Raw genomic sequence first — 15,893 nt, 5'->3', positions numbered from 1 at the left:
AAATACATATGTAAATACGTCAACAAAGGCAGTGACATAGCAGTTTTTGGCTCGCAGTCCGAAATCAGAGATATCGTTGAAATCGTACAATATCAGGCTGGAAGATACATAAGCAGTAATGAAGGTGCTTGGCGAATTCTTTCATTTCCAATACATTAACGAAGTCCAGCTGTTGTTCGCTTAGTGGTACAGTTACAGAATGGTCAACGTGTTTTTTTTCGGAATCCAACGTGCAACAAAGAGCCCTGAAACCACCAGATACAACGTTAACTCCTCTCTTTTCGTTATCCAAAATGGTTCTTTTGCAAAAAAACTGCTGTATACTGAAGTGCCTTCGTATTACAAGTGGAATACTAAGAATAAATCATTTGAACGTCGAAAACAGGGTAAGTCAGTCGAAGGCTAACCTACCATCTTTTAATATATAAAAATAAGTTGTCTATGTGTCTGTGTGTCGAGTGACGTCACTGTCCGCATATAACGTCTGAATTATTTCATCACATACCAATTCAAAAACGAATGTATTCAAGCCGAAGTAGCTCAGTTATATAACTACCTGTGTTGGCGCAGTTTGACCTTAGCGTGGTAATATGGGACACAGATATCGAACCATGCTGCAGGAATGCACTACAGGGCTGACGCAGGGACCTTAGTAGTCAAGAAGCGTCGTTAATCCGATACAAATACAGTAGCTCAGTTGTTAAAGCGTTATGTTCCAGGTTCTAGGTCCGAGAAGTTCCAGGCTCGAACCTTGGCTTTAGCATTAATACAAAAGAAGAAAAAAAAGTAAAAAAGATAAAAACTACAAAAAAACTAAAATGAAAATACTAAAAAAACTAAAAAAGCTAAAAAAATGAAAAAAAAAACTAAAAAAAGGGTAAAAAACTAAAAACTAAATAACTGAAAAAAAACTAAAAAAATTAAAAAAAGGTTAAAACTACAAAAAAAACTAAAAAAAACTAAAAACTAATAAAAAATAATAAAAAAATAAAAAAACTAAAAACTGAAAAAGAAAAAAAAACTATAAAAAGGGAAAAAACTGACAAACAAAGGAGAAAAAGAAAACTAAAAAAAAAATAAAAAAAGATAAAAAAGGTAAATTTATTCAAGCCGAAGTAGCTGAGTTGGTAAAGCGTTATGACAGATTCTAGGTCTGAGGGGTTCCAGGTTCGACTCTTGGCTTTAGCATTAATACAAAAGAAGAAAAAAACTGAAAAAGGAAAAAAACTAAAAAGAAACTAAAAAACAGGTAAAAACTACTAAGAAAACTAAAAAAGCTAAAAAACTAAAAAAAAATAAAAAAACGTAAAAACTAAAAACTAAAATAGAAAAAAACTAAAAAAACTAAAAAAAGGGTAAAACCAGCAAAAAACTAAAAATGAAAAAAAAACTAAAAACTAATAAAAAAAACAAACTAAAAACTGAAAAAGAAAAAAAACTAAAAAATGAAAAAAAACTGAAAAATAAAGGAGAAAAAGAAAACTAAAAAAGGAAATAAAAAAAAAATAAAAAAGGTAAAAACTACAAACAAACTAAAAAGAAAAAAAAAAAAATAAAAAGCTAAAAAATTGGTAAAAACCAAAAAAAACTAAAAAAAGGAAAAAAACGAAAAAAACTATTTTATCATATACCAATTCAAAAACGAATGTATATACAGACCAGGACACAGGGAATATGAATGACGACCAGGACACTCAAAGAGAAATTACAGACTGGGACACCGGGACACAAATGACGACTGGGACGTCTGTGTCGACTGACGTCATGTTTGTGTGTCAACTGACGTCATTTTTGTCGACTATAAATGACGACTGGGACACAGGGACAAAACTACAACGGGGACGCCGGGGGGCACAGGGGGATATGTAAATGCCGATGGACACACAAGGAATGTTTGATTAGCAATCACCATCAACAAAGCTCTAGGGCAATCATTATAATAATGAGCTATAGATCTGAATAAGGATTGTTTTTCTCATGGACAATTATATGTTGCATAATCAAGAGTCGGGAAACCTGACAATCTATTTATATTTACAGACAATGGGACAGCGAAGATTGTTGTATATTCGTAAGTTTTACGTAGTTAAAAACATATATATATATACTAGCTGTTGGGGTGGCGCTTCGCGCCACCCCAACACCTAGTTGCTGGGGGCGCTTCGTGCCCCCCCCAAGCCCCCCCGCGCGCGTAAGTCGTTACGCGCCATATTAGTTACGCGCCATTGTAGTTGTGTCCCTATGTCCCACCTGTGAATATAGATAGATATATATATATATATATATATATATATGTTTTTAACTACGTAAAACTTGCGAATATACAACATTCTTTGCTGTCCCATTGTCTGTGCATATAAATAGATTGTCAGGTTTACCGACTCTTGAACATGCAACATATAATGGTCCATGGGAAAACAATCCGTATTCAGATCTATACCTCATGATTCTAATGATTGCCCTTGAGCTTTGTTGATGGTGATTGCTAATCGACGATTCCCTGTGTCGCCGTCGTCATTTATATATCCCCGTGTGCCCCCCGGTGTCCCGGTCGTCATTTATATTCCATGTGTTCCGGTCGTCATTTATGTCCCGGTGTCCCAGTCTGTGAATTCTCTTTGAGGGTCCCGGGCGTCATTGATATTCCTTGTGTCCCGGTCATCATTCGTGTCCCGGTGTCCCAGTCTGTATATACATTCGTTTTTGAATTGGTCTTTTTTTTAGGTTTTAGTTTTCTGCCTTTTTTTTAGTTTTTTTTTTAGTTATACCTCATGATTCTAATGATTGCCCTTGAGCTTTGTTGATGGTGATTGCTAATCGAACATTCTTTGTGTCCCCATCGTCATTTATATATCCCCCTGTGCCCCCCGGCGTCCCCGTTGTAGTTGTGTCCCTGTGTCCCGGTCGTCATTTATATTCCCTGTGTCCCGGTCGTCATTTGTATTCCGGTGTCCCAGTCTGTATATACATTCGTTTTTGAAATGGTAAATGATGAAATAAATTTTTGTATTTTTCCCCTTTTTTTCTTTTTAGTTTTTTTTTGGTTTTTACTTTTTTTAGTTTTTTTAGTTTTTTTTTCTTTTTTCTTTTTTTTTATTTTTATTTTTTTAGTTTTGTTTTTCTCCTTTATTTTTCTTTTTGTTTCCTTTTTTTAGTTTTTTTTATTTTTTAGTTTTTTTAGTTTTTTAGCTTTTTTAGTTTTTTTATTAGTTTTTAGTTTGTTTTTTTCTTTTTAGTTTTTTTGTAGTTTTTACCTTTTTTTTAGTTTTTTTTACTTATGTCCTGGTCGTCATTTATACTCCTTGTGTCCCGGTCGTCATTTGTGATGGTTTGTTGACGGTGTTTTGTTGATGGTGATTGCTAATTGAACATTCCTTGGGTCCCGGTCGCTTTCTCTTTGAGTGTCCCGGTCGTCATTTATATTCCCTATGTGCCGGTGTCCTGGTCGTCATTTGTGTCCCAATATAATTTCGTAATTTCGTCAGTCGAAAACATGACGTCAGTCGCCACAGAAACCTGACGTCACCTGATCCACAGACAGACAACTTATTTTTATATATATAGATATATATATATATATATATATATATATATATATATATATATATATATATATATATATATATATATATATATATATATATATATATACTAGCTGTTGGGGTGGCGCTTCGCGCCACCCCAACACCTAGTTGGTGTTCGTCATTTATATTCCATGTGTTCCGGTCGTCATTTATGTCCCGGTGTCCCAGTCTGTGAATTCTCTTTGAGGGTCCCGGGCGTCATTGATATTCCTTGTGTCCCGGTCATCATTCGTGTCCCGGTGTCCCAGTCTGTATATACATTCGTTTTTGAATTTTTGAATTTAACAAAAGAGGAAATAGTTGTGGGAAAAGTGGAAGTCATGGCCAATTGTAGAAAAAAGCCAAGACAGATTGTTGAATTAAGTGGGCAGCCCAGTCAAGGGTTAATTTTATCCGTTTGATTGCCGTTGTTACTGTCTGCCATTTATGCTACACCTTTCCGTGCATGTGTGTCCCTTCACAAATGCCAAACTAGAGTTGTACCTGTTGGAGGTTCTCGCTGGGGAACACACGCAGGTTGACTACGGGTTAAATTACTTGAAAATTTTCCCTCTCATGGCTATCACTCGACAACGCTGAACTAGAGTCAACCCCCCCCCAAGCAACCCCGCGCGCGTAAGTCGTTACGCTCCATATTAGTTACGCGCCATATTAGTTACGCGCCATATTAGTTACGCGCCATTGTAGTTGTGTCCCTGTGTCCCACCTGTGAATATAGATAGATTTATATATGTGTTTCAAACTACGTAAAAATTGCGAATATACAACATTCTTGGCTTTCCCATTGTCTGTCCATATACAAAGCCGTATGTACTAATAATGACGTCATATGCAAACGCTCTTTTTACAAACAAACAAACATGCATACACACAACTCGTTTTTATATAGATAGATAGATAGATAGATACAATACAAATTAACTACGTAAAACTTGTGAATATACAACAGTCTTCGCTGTCCCATTGTCAGTGCGTATAAATAGATTGTCAGGTTTACCGACCCTCAAAGATGCAACATACAATTTTACATTGGTAAAGCAATCTGTATTAAGATCTATACCGCATTTTTCTAGTTATTGCCCTTGAGCTTTGTTGATGGTGTTTGCAAATGCTAATCGAATTGGGAATTGCAATCTTTTAAATTGAAAAAGCAGATCCGTTGGAATCATGGGAATGCGAGGAATAAGAACAGCCTCACCCTCATAAGGCCCTGTCAAGATTGTGGCATCTATTAGATTTTCCATTGTTTTTTTTTTACGGCAAGTCGCATGCCATTGCAAAAGCTTTGGTGGGTTGATATTTCTTAAAAGTATTATTGGTACGCCTATTTTTAGTTGTAGCAGGTGTGGTGGACACCCTGAAGGATCTATGGAATTTAAAAATTCAGATGGATAATTAACCGCTTCATTTGGTTCCGAAATACAAATTAACTGCGTAAAACTTGCGAATATACAACATTCTTCGCTGTCCAATTCTCGCTGCATATAAATAGATTGTCAGCTTTACCGACCCTCGAACATGCAACGTACAATTGTCCATGGGAAAAACAATCAGTATTAAGATCAATACCACATTTTTCTAATGATTGACCTTGAGCTTTGTTAATGGTGATTGCAAATGCTAATCGAATTGGGAATTGCAATCTTTTAAATTGAAAAGGCAGATCTGTTGGAATCATGGGAATGCGAGGAATAAGAACAGCCTCACCCTCAAAAGGCCCTGTCAGGATTGTGGCCTCTATTAGGTTTTCCATTGTTTTTTTTACGGCAAGTCGAGTGCCATTGCAAAGCTTTGGTGGGTTTATATTTCTTAAAAGTATTATTGGTACGCCTATTTTTAGTTGTAGCACGTGTGGTGGAAACCCTGAAAGATCTATGGAATTTAAAAATTCAGATGGATAATTTTACCGCTTCATTTGGTTCCAAAACTGTGTCGACTGACTTGTAAAGGACTGCCTGGTCTTGAATCTTGGTCAAAACAATATTGTTGATTTCGTGGACGTCTATATTTTTGGGTGCGAGAATCGCTCTTTCACTTAGCCATTTATTATTTTTATAATTTTTTAGAATATTCGGAAATACTTTTTCAATCAATTCATTTTTGGACGTCACTAAATTACAGAAATCAGCAGGTAGTTGTATACGTCCTGAAATTGAGTCTACTGGGAGCTTTCGTTTCCCATTGCCAGCAATTGATCTGAAAATGTTTGACCAGAGTCATCGTTTTGCAATCGGACACGCATATTTGTAGTTAATTTTAATGTTTTTACGTGTGCCTATAAATTAGAATTTTTCAGGCAAGCATTCATTTCGTCTGCAGGAGTTGATCTAGGTATTATAGGTAATGTTTGCCTGAAATCTCCCGCAAGCAATATTAAGGTGCTGCCAAAGGGTTTCGACTTCCCTCGCAAATCTTTCAAGCATTGATCCAGAGCCTCGAGCGATTTTTTGTGTGCCATTGTGCACTCATCCCAAATAATAAGTTTGCATTGCTGCAATACTTTACCCATCCCAGATGATTTGGAAATATTGCACGTGGGAGTTTCTGTAGAATGCAAGTTCAGAGGCAATTTCAAAGCGGAATGAGCAGTTCTTCCACCAGGCAGCAATGTTGCGGCTATTCCAGACGACGCAATTGCCAACGCTATATCATTTTTAGATCGAATTGATGCCAGAATCAGTTTTATCACAAACGTTTTACCAGTACCTCCTGGCGCATCCAAAAAGAAAATTTCTCCAACGTTGTTATCGACACAATGCATTATCGTATCATAAATGTCTTTTTGTTCCGACGTTAACTTGGAAATGTTATTTTGTACATACGACAATAGATCACTCGTACTGTAACTTTGTTCACGATCCAATTCTACACATGTCGAAATAGCAGCGATACGGTTAGGTGAAGGCATTCCCAAATCCTGAAGAGGTTTGTACCATACTTATGCACAAATCTTCTATAACAACTAAAGTGTAGTTATAAATTTCTGATTTAAAATCAAAAGTCATGTCTGACGTCTCTAACTGTTTTCGATGAAGTATATCTTCGGACATTTTTGACTTATATTTTTCCCATAACTCTGTAGGAGCTGATGGAGAGCAAATTGTTAAAATGATGCCAAACAATGCACGAATTTGACTTGGGGTTGACGTTTCGCACGCGTCATTGATGCAGTTATCCTAGTGTTGGTCATTCTCCAATAAATTCAGAGCTTGGCATGCACTACGGTAAGTGTCATGTATAGTACCATTTACAGTCCTCAAATACTCAAAGGATGTCGGACCGGGTACATTCACCAAAAGCAGGCGTAGAAAGAAGCATTCATGTTGATTGGGGTGAACGGTGTAGAGTCTTCCTATCGTGGTATCTTTGAAGATGGTAGGTTGGCCGTCGACTGACTTACCCTGTTTTCGACGTTCAAATACTTTATTTTTAGTATTCCACGTGTAATACGAAGGCACTTCAGTATACAGCAGTTTTTTTGCAAAAGAATCATTTTTGCAAAGCGAAAAAAAAGCTGTTAATGTTGTATCCGGTGGATTCAGGACTCTTTGTTGCACGTTGGTTTCCGTGAAATAAACACGTTGACCATTCTGTAAATGTACCGCTAAGTGAACAACAGCTGGACTACGTTCATGTATCGGAAATGAAAGAATTCGCCAAACAGCTTCATTACTGCTTATGTATCTTCCAGCCTGATATTCTACGATTTCATCGAAATCTTTGATTTCGGACTGCAAGCCAAAAACTGCCATGTCACTGCCTTTGTTGACGTATTTACATATGTATTTGATTGCCTTTACGGAGTTACAGTATTCAACGTTTATGTGTGCATTAAATGTTTTTGATAATAATGGGGAATATGGAACAACCCACTGGTTATCTACTTCGATGGTGGTACCGTTACGCTTCTTTATTATTGCTGTTTTACCGCCATCTTCAGTAGATCTTCTTCTATATTGTGGGTAACCATCATTGCCAGTAATTGTTTTGGGTACTAAAAGTCGAGGATATTGCTTTGTGCACCTTCCTTTGGCCATGCATGGTGAATTTTCGTTCAGTGCACCGCAAGGTCCATGTATCATATTTTTTACAATAATATCATGTAACCCCTTATCGACATTTTTATCAGGTATTTCAGCGGAAATCACATCATCAATTTCGTTTGAAGTAATTTTTTTATGTAGCCAGATTAGTATATGTGCGTGTGGCAAACCTCGTTTTTGCCATTCCACTGAGTACATCCAGCATCGCACTGACCCAAACACTTCATGTTTTACAAGGTAGTTTATCAGTGATTTCAACTTTTGCCGGAAGACACGTGCCGTAATGTCATGCCTATGAACCGCCAATTGTCCTTGAAGTAAAAGCTGCAGTATCTCGTCCCAAGATTGATTACATGTAAATGTAATAAATAAATCTGGACGACCATAGAGACGAACATACGCAATAGCATCTTGAGCATATTCATGCATATGACGGGGACTGCCAGCATATGACGAAGGTAAAATTGTTAATCTTCCAACGTTTGTGGTATTACTGTCATTTATAACTGCATCTCGCAAATGAATGTATTGTTCAGAGCGGAGCTTGGTCTGATTCAGGCGGATATGTAGCAAACGTTCTGATTCAATTTTAGCATACATATCAACGACAAATTGGTGAAACAATTCACGGCATTTTAAAATATAATCTTCTTCATCCTGCCGAATCATTAGTCTATAGGAATAATAATGCATTGCACTGCATTTCTTATTCATTTCTTTGTTAGTGGCTGGATTCATCAATTTAATATTAAAGTGATAGCCGTCGGCTCCATCCCAAAAAATGATAGGATATTGTAGGGCATCGTAGCATCGATGAGTTTCAGCAATTCTTAACAACTGAGCGTTTCGCTTATGTAGAATAATATCTCGAGGTAAAAACTGATCACCGACCATAACGATTGCCACTTCGTCGATAGTCGGAGCATTGTATCTACGCACATGTTGGCCAGGAGGCGTTTTGTCAGCGGAAATAACAATTTTATGAGTATCAGTAGGCATCAAATCGATGGCTGTTTTGAACAGACGCACTAAATTATTATTTTCGTGGAAAAGATGTTGCAATTGGGAAACGATTGTCCTTTCAACGTTGGGAGAAATTTCGCAACGTGCATTCAATTCAGAATTTCTATCACTGATGAAGTACAATTGTAAAAATTTATGATTCTCGCCTGAGAATGGTAGAAGGGACCCTGCTTTATGATAAATTTGCCCTTTTACTTTGAAAGTAGACATAAATTGATCTGGATTTTCGATTTGGGCTCCAAACGACGTCATTTGGAAACATGAGTTGTATTGTCTGATTTTTGACAAAAAACGCTTAGATTCTGACGTAGTTCCAGTAAGGAAAGTCTTCAATGGCTCTGGTGGTGCAGCCAATAGAGGAAGTTTAACTTTTCCTGAGGCGCAACACATTCCCATTGTTTCACCATTGAATTTCAAGGCCTTGCAATAGGGACAAATTTTAGACATTGTCCCGATTTGAACACATCTACTCAAGCTATAATCATCGACTGGTTTGTACCTGAATGCCAGGCGATAACTTTCAGATTGCTCTGATTCCTCGGCACGCTTTCTTTTCTTACTTTCTCTATCAGCAGCAAGCCTGATTTCTTGCTGTTCTTGTAATTCCTCGGCACGCTTTCTTTTCTTACTTTCTCTATCAGCAGCAAGCCTGATTTCTTGCTGTTCTTGTGATTCCTCGGCACGCTTTCTTTTCTTACTTTCTCTTTCAACAGCAAGCCTGATTTCTTGCTGTTCTTGTAATTCCTCGGCACGCCTTCTTTTTTCACATTCTCTTTTAGTAGCAAGTCTGCTTCTGCGTTGCTCTGGTAGTTCCTCGGCATGCTTTCTGTTCTTTCTTTCTCTATCAGCCTCAAGCCTGTTTCCCTGCTGGTCTTTTGATTCCTCGGCACGCCTTCTTTTTTCACTTTCTCTTTTAGCAGCAAGTCTGCTTCTGCGTTGCTCTGGTAGTTCCTCGGCATGCTTTCTGTTCTTTCTTTCTCTATCAGCCTCAAGCCTGTTTCCCTGCTGGTCTTTTGATTCCTCGGCACGCCTTCTTTTTTCACTTTCTCTTTTAGCAGCAAGTCTGCTTTCGCGTTGCTCTGGTAGTTCCTCGGCACGCTTTCTTTTCTGACTTTCTCTATCAGCAGCAAGTTTTTTGGCATAGACTCTTTGAGCATCTTCATCAGTCATTGTAAACTTAAACATTAATAGATTTCTACGCGAACATATGTCTTATATAACTTGAATGACGTCACCTTCAAAGCAAAAATGACGGCAACTAATTTCATGACGTCAGCCGAAACATGACGTCACCTGATCCATAGATCCACACACAGACAACTTATTTTTATATATATAGATATATATAAGTTGTCTGTCTGTATTGTCTGTTACAATTTGTCTGTTACGCCAGATTATATCTTCTATATATATAAAAATATGTTGTATGTATTTTTGTGTTGAGTGTTTGCATATGACGTTTGAAAAATAAAGAAGAAAAACAAAACTGAAAAAAGAAAAATGGTAAAAAACTAAAAAAAACTAAAAAGAAAAAACTAAAAAATAAACTAAAAAATAAAAAAAAAATAAACAAAGAAAAAACCAAAACAGAAAAAATGTAAAAATTTTAAAAAATAAAAAGGTAAAAAACTAAAAAGAAAAAAAACTAAAAAAGCTAAAAAGCTAAAAAAAGGAAAAACAGAAAAAAACTGGGAATTGCAGAAATATTTCAATATATTTTGACAAAAGTTTAAGGTAATTCGAAAACCTTAAAACAGATACCCAAAATTATGAGGTTTATTATAAATTGTTGGAGCTTTAGCTTGCTTGGCACATAAAGATTTATCCAAGTGTCAATGTTAGAATGAACACTGACAAATTGAAGAAAGCAAATCAATAAAAAGAAGAAACTTATAAAAGAAAAACTAAAAAAGAAAAAAACTAAGAAAAGAAAAAACTAAAAAATAAAAAAAACTGAAAAAGAAACTGAATCTATATATTTATATAAATAAGTTGTATATATGTAGGTTTTTTTGTTTGTGAGTTTGCATTTGACGTCATTATAAGTATATAAAATGTTGTATATGACGTCTTATAATGACGTCATAATAACATACATACAATAAGTTGTCAAGACAACAATAAGTCGTCTGTGGGTCATGTCTTTCGCACTCTGTCTGTCACGCCAGATTATATCTTCTAGATATATAAAAATAAGTTGTATGTATTTTTTTGTTGATGGTTTGCAGATGAAGTCTGAAAAATAAAGAAGAAAAAGAAAACTGAAAAAAGAAAAATGGTAAAAACTAAAAAAAAATTAAAAAACTAAAAAAAAAACTAAAAAAAAATTATAAAAAAGAAAACACCTAAAAAGAAAAAATGTAAAAAAATAAAAAAATTAAAAGGTAAAAAACTAAAACGAATAAAACTAAAAAAAGCTAAAAAACTAAAAAAAGAAAAAACAAAAAAAAACTGGGAATTGCACAAATATTTCAATATATTTTGACAAAAGATTAAGGTGATTCGAAAACCTTAAAACAGATACCCAAAATTTTGAGGTTTGTTATAAATTGTTGGAGCTTTAGCTTGCTTGGCACGTAAAGATTTTTCCAAGTGTCAATGTTAGAATGAACAATGACAAAATGAAGAAAACAAATCAATAAAAAGAAGAAACTTAAAAAAAGAAAACTAAAAAAGAAAAAAAACTGAAAAAGAATCTGTATCTATATATATATATATATATTGCATTTGACGTCATTATAAGTATATAAAGTTTTGTATATGACGTCATTATAAGATTACACTAGAGACCGGGACACCGGAACACAGGGAATATAAATGACGACCGGGACACTCAAAGAGAAATTACAGACCGGGACAACGGGAAACAAATGACGACCGGAACACCGGGACATAGGGAATATAAATGACGACCGGGACACTCAAAGAGAAATTAAAGACTGGGATACCGGGACACAATTGACGACTGGGACACAGGGAATATAAATGACGACCAGGACACAGGGACACAACTACAACAGGGACGCCGGGGGCACAGGGGGATATATAAATGACGACGGGGACACAGGGAATGTTCGATTAATAATAAATAATAATAATTTATTTATAACCCACAAACTACTGTGGAGGTAACACAAAAAAAAGAAAAAACAAGACAAAAAACATAACAACATAAATAACATAGCAGCATAACAAGATACAACATAAATAAATTACCGGAGAGGGGTCAAAAACACCGATCATTTGCCGAGTTTTAAGACATATATCTTTAGATAAATGTTTCAGTCACGAGAGCGCATCAACGATGTCAAATTTAGAGACGACTGTATGATTTCGATTCCACCGAGGCAGACGCAGCAAATACTGGCAATACTTAAAATATCCTGAGCGTATTTTCTTTGTATCCTTCTTGCGAAGGAGGAAAGCAAAACCAGAAAGATAAATAACAGCAGGGGCACAAAAACTAGAATAAAGACGGTATAGTCCATTTCGTTGCTGTTTTACCGCCATCTTTAGTAGATCTTCTTCTATATTGTGGGTAACCATCATTGCCAGTAACTGTGTTGGATACTAAAGGTCGAGGATATTGCTTTGTGCACCTTCCTTTGGCCATAAAGGGTGAATTTTCGTTCAGTGCACCGCAAGGTCCATGTATCATATTTTTTACAATATATCATGTAACCCCTTATCAACATTTTCATCAGATATTTCAACGGAAATCACATCATCAATTTCGTTCGAAGTAATTTTTTATGTAGCCAGATTAGTATATGTGCGTGTGGCAAATCTCGTTTTTGCCATCCACTGAGTACATCCAGCATCGCACTGACCCAAACACTTCAAAATTTACTATGTAGTTTATCAGTGATTTCAACTTTTGCCGGAAGACACGGGCCGTAATGTCATGTCTATGAACCGCCAATTGTCCTTGAAGTAAAAGCTGCAGTATCTCGTCCCAAGATTGATTACATGTAAATGTAATAAAGAAATCTGGACGACCATAGAGACGAACATACGCAATAGCATCTTGAGCATATTCATGCATATGACGGGGACTGCCAGCATATGACGAAGGTTAGATTGTTAATCTTCCAACGTTTGTGGTATTACCGTCATTTATAACTGCATCTTCAGTGAAAGTTCATTTTTTTTTCAGCCAAAGCTTATGTTTCCTTTAGTCACTGTTTATATTTTCCTCAGTCACAGTTTATGATTTTCTTTAGTCACTTTTCGTTTTCTTCAGTCAAAGTTTATGTTTTTTCAGTCATAGCATATATTTTCTTCAGTCACAACTTATATTTTCTTCAGTCACAGTTTAAGTTTTCTTTAGTCACAATTTATGTTTTTTTCGGTCACAGTTTATGTTTTTTTCACTTTCAGTTTATATTTTCTCCCGCTAAAGTTTATGTTTGTTTTTTTTAGTCACAGTTATGTTTCCTTCAATCAAAGTCTATGATTTCTTTAGTCCCAGTTTATGCTTTCTTTAGTCACAGTTTATATTTTCTTCAGTCAGAGTTTATGTTTTCTTCAGTCAAAGTTTATGTCATCTTTCGTCACAGTTCAGGTTTTTTTAGTCAAAGTTTATGGTTTTTTTCAGTCATAGTTTAAGTCTTCTTCAGTCAGAGTTTATGTTTTTTCAGTCCCAGATTATAATAATGATAGATGGTAATAAGCTTACCTAAGATTTGAATGTCAGGTGATTGATTTTTCTTCTAGCGATAATTTCGACAGGACCTGTGCCTGTCATCATCAGATTAATTCAAATTTCTTGCCAGAAAGTAAAATCACTAAATAAATAACTCGTTCTGTAACGAGTGATAAAATCACTCGTTTTGTAATGAGGACATCTAAGAAGGGTAAATTGCAGTTATTTTCAAGTTCAAAGGTGAACTTAATATCTGGGTCCTGCTGGTTCAAAATATCGAAAAAGGATCTTAATATGTCTTGTGCCCCATTCCAAATTATTAAACAAGTCAAAGGTCTATCTCTCCTATTTAGGAAGACAGCTAGAATTATTAATCACCAAAAATTCTAACAACAATGTAAGAAACTAGACAGACCTGATCTGTCTTTCTGTTTGTGTTTTATGTGTGTTTATATGCCTGCTTAATGTTATCTTGATATTATCTTCGCTATCGGGAATATTTAGTCTTTCTTTAAGATCTAAAAAGATTTTTTTTTTATTTTTTAAATATCGTCTTCATTTTGTTTATCTGTTTTTTTGTAACAGAGGTCTCTTTTGAATTATAAAGTCGTCAATATTTAAAATTCCATGATGTCCTGTAGTGGCGCAGTGGGTTTGACCTTAGCTTGGTAATACGGGACCCTGAGATCGAATCATGCTGCAGCAATGCACTGCAGGGCCGAATTATAAAGTCGTCAATATTTCAAATTCCAAGATTTCCAAGCTGTCTATTGAGGCTTGTACTGAAAAATTTCCTGAATTCTTCAAAATAAGTCAAACTATTTACAAGTATAAGAGTTTTTTTTAATTTTTGACGTTGTGAACTTTTTAAACCCTTTTTTAATGCTTTAAGGGCAATAAATTTGGACTCTTCTGAATTACGCATAGATTGTGCTATTAGGGCAACATCTTGTAAATCTTGGGGATCACCATCTCCTGAGATGTTTTTTACTATCAAAACGTAGATTTGAGGTTTTTTGTAAAACCTAATTTGTCGACCGGACCAATTTATGAATTTGCCCAGAGCAGCAAAATCAACTTTTGCAGAAATTGAAAACATTTTTGTATTTTTATAAGTAGTAATAACAAATGAAATTTCGTATTTGTACAGTATAGACTAAATCAGATAAAACTTATCCTAATGCCACATTCCTAATCTGGCATTTTCTCTTGAAGCCACAAGCCTGTTTTCACGTTGCTCTTGTGATTCCTCGACACGCCTTCTTTTTTTACTTTTTCTTTCAGCAGCAAGTCTGGTTTCGCGTTGCTCTGGTAGTTCCCCGACACACCTTCGTTGACGTAAATTGCACATTCCTAATCTGGCCCTTTCTCTTTGAACCGCAAGCCTGGTTTTGCTTTTTGGTAACATTCTATCTTTTTCAATGTTTTTCAATTTGTCAGTGTTCATTCTAACATTGACAGTTAAAAAAATTTTTACTTGCCAAGCATGCTAAAACTCAACAATTTTTAATAAACCTCAAAATTATAAGTATCTGTTTTAAGGTTTTCTAATTACTTTAATCTATTGTCAAAATATATTGAAATATTTATACAATGCCCAGTTTCTACATTTTTAGTTTCAGTTTGCTTTTTCTTTTTTATTTTTCAGACGTCATATGCAAACCCTCAACACAAAAATACATACAACTTATTTTTATATATAGATAAGATATAATCTGGCGTAACAGACATAGTGTAACAGACATAACATACAGACAACTTATTTTTATCTATATAGATAGTTTCTTTTTTAGTTTTTTCTTTTCAGTTTTATTTCCGTTTTAGTTTTTTTTTTTTTTTAGTTTCTTCTTTTTATTTTTAGTTTTTCTTCTTATTTTGATTTTTTTTTCTTTTTTAGTTTTTTTCTTTTTTAGTTTTTTCTCTTTTTTAGTTCTCTTCTTATTAGTTTTTCTCTTTTTTAGTTTTTTAATTTTTTTCTTTTTTAGTTTTCCTTTTTTTAGTTTTGTAGCGTTTTCCTTTTTAGTATTTTACCCTTTTAAATCTTTTTTCTCAGTTTTTTTCTTTTTTTGTTTTTTCTTTTTGTTTATTTATTTATTTATTTTTTTAACTTTTTCTCTTTTTTTTCATTTTTCGTTTTTTCTTTCATTTTCTTCTTTTTTTCATACGTCATATGCAAACCCTGAAATATACATAAAAACAAACATACTTTTTTTTCCTTTTTTAGTTTAGTAGCTTTTATAGTTTTTTACCTTTTTTAATTTTTTTTCTTTTTTTAGTTTTTTTCTTTTTAGGTTTTTCTTTTTTTTAGTTTTTTCTTTTTAAATAATTTTTTTTGTTTTTCTTTTTTTTAATTTTTTTTGTAGCTTTTTTAGTTTTTTAGCTTTTTTTCTTTTTAGTTTTTAACTTATTTTTTTATTTTTTTAGTTTCTTTTTTATTTTTTTTTATTTTTTAGTTTTTCTTTTTTTATTTTTTTCTTTTTTTTATTTTTTATTTTTTTTTTAGTTTTTACTTCTTTTAGTTTTTCTTTTTTTAGTTTTATCTTTTTTTTTCTTTAGTTTTTTTTTCTTTTTTTTCTTTCTTTTTCAGACGTAATTTGA

The 15,893-nt window shown here is 34.3% G+C and overlaps 1 long non-coding RNA gene across 5 annotated transcripts in view; it reads left to right on the top strand.

Annotated features, from left to right (window-relative positions):
* The window catches only part of LOC136030146 (uncharacterized), a 102,437-nt gene that overhangs the window by 14,319 nt on the left and 72,225 nt on the right, over positions 1–15,893 (top strand). For 4 of the 5 annotated variants that reach the window (XR_010618198.1, XR_010618196.1, XR_010618194.1 and 1 more), the window contains one exon: positions 14,580–14,696. This is a non-coding gene — a long non-coding RNA (uncharacterized LOC136030146). The remainder of the gene's footprint in view (positions 1–14,579; positions 14,697–15,893) is intronic. The other variant, XR_010618195.1, reaches the window with a different exon arrangement.

Source organism: Artemia franciscana, chromosome 8 (genome assembly GCF_032884065.1).
Source record: "Artemia franciscana chromosome 8, ASM3288406v1, whole genome shotgun sequence".
Taxonomy (NCBI): domain Eukaryota; kingdom Metazoa; phylum Arthropoda; class Branchiopoda; order Anostraca; family Artemiidae; genus Artemia; species Artemia franciscana.
This window is presented reverse-complemented; position numbering and strand designations above follow the sequence as displayed.